Genomic DNA, 539 nt, shown 5'->3' with positions numbered 1-539 from the left:
CATTTCTTTAAACCAATCACAATCATCTTGGGCGGTGCTAAGTGCCGGACAGAGCTACGGCGCCGCTGCTAAATAACCTCGGGAAGGAACTTGTTTTGGTGGAACATGTGTACGTTCAGAAGTTGTTTTAGTCGTGCAACAGAAGATACTGATTGGACAGATAGTCTAGCTAGCTGTTTGGACGGACATCCGGTTGAAAAGAAGGACATACGGGAGAATTTCCGGCGGCAATGGGGCAAGGTCGTGGATATAGACTAGTCTGGGTCCACTTGAATATATTTTTCTGCATACGATAGATTTATTTATCTTGTGAAAACACCAGAGACAACAATGTAAATAAGTCCTGGTGTATTTTAAAAAACATACATTCAAAATAAAAGAGGAATATTGGATGAGGACCATATGTCTCATTTATGTCTTTTCCACCAAGGCAGTTCTGGTGCTGGTTCGAAGTCGGTGCCAAATATTGAACCGGTTCTTTGCTTTTCCACACAAGTAAACCTGGCTCTGGGCCAAGAAAACAGGTTCCAACTCAGCAC

At 42.9% G+C, this 539-nt stretch overlaps 1 protein-coding gene and 1 long non-coding RNA gene across 5 annotated transcripts in view; one reads left to right on the top strand and one right to left on the bottom strand.

Annotated features, from left to right (window-relative positions):
* Positions 1-539, bottom strand: part of LOC116670890 (rho GTPase-activating protein 44) — a 99029-nt gene that overhangs the window by 30678 nt on the left and 67812 nt on the right. The gene's annotated exons all lie outside the window — the stretch shown is intronic.
* Positions 1-539, top strand: part of LOC116670914 (uncharacterized) — a 16654-nt gene that overhangs the window by 10082 nt on the left and 6033 nt on the right. Inside the window, exon 3 of the long non-coding RNA XR_004327153.1 lies at positions 325-332. This is a non-coding gene — a long non-coding RNA (uncharacterized LOC116670914). The remainder of the gene's footprint in view (positions 1-324; positions 333-539) is intronic.

The sequence above is a fragment of the Etheostoma spectabile genome, chromosome 21, assembly GCF_008692095.1.
Source record: "Etheostoma spectabile isolate EspeVRDwgs_2016 chromosome 21, UIUC_Espe_1.0, whole genome shotgun sequence".
Taxonomy (NCBI): Eukaryota; Metazoa; Chordata; class Actinopteri; order Perciformes; family Percidae; genus Etheostoma; species Etheostoma spectabile.
This window is presented reverse-complemented; position numbering and strand designations above follow the sequence as displayed.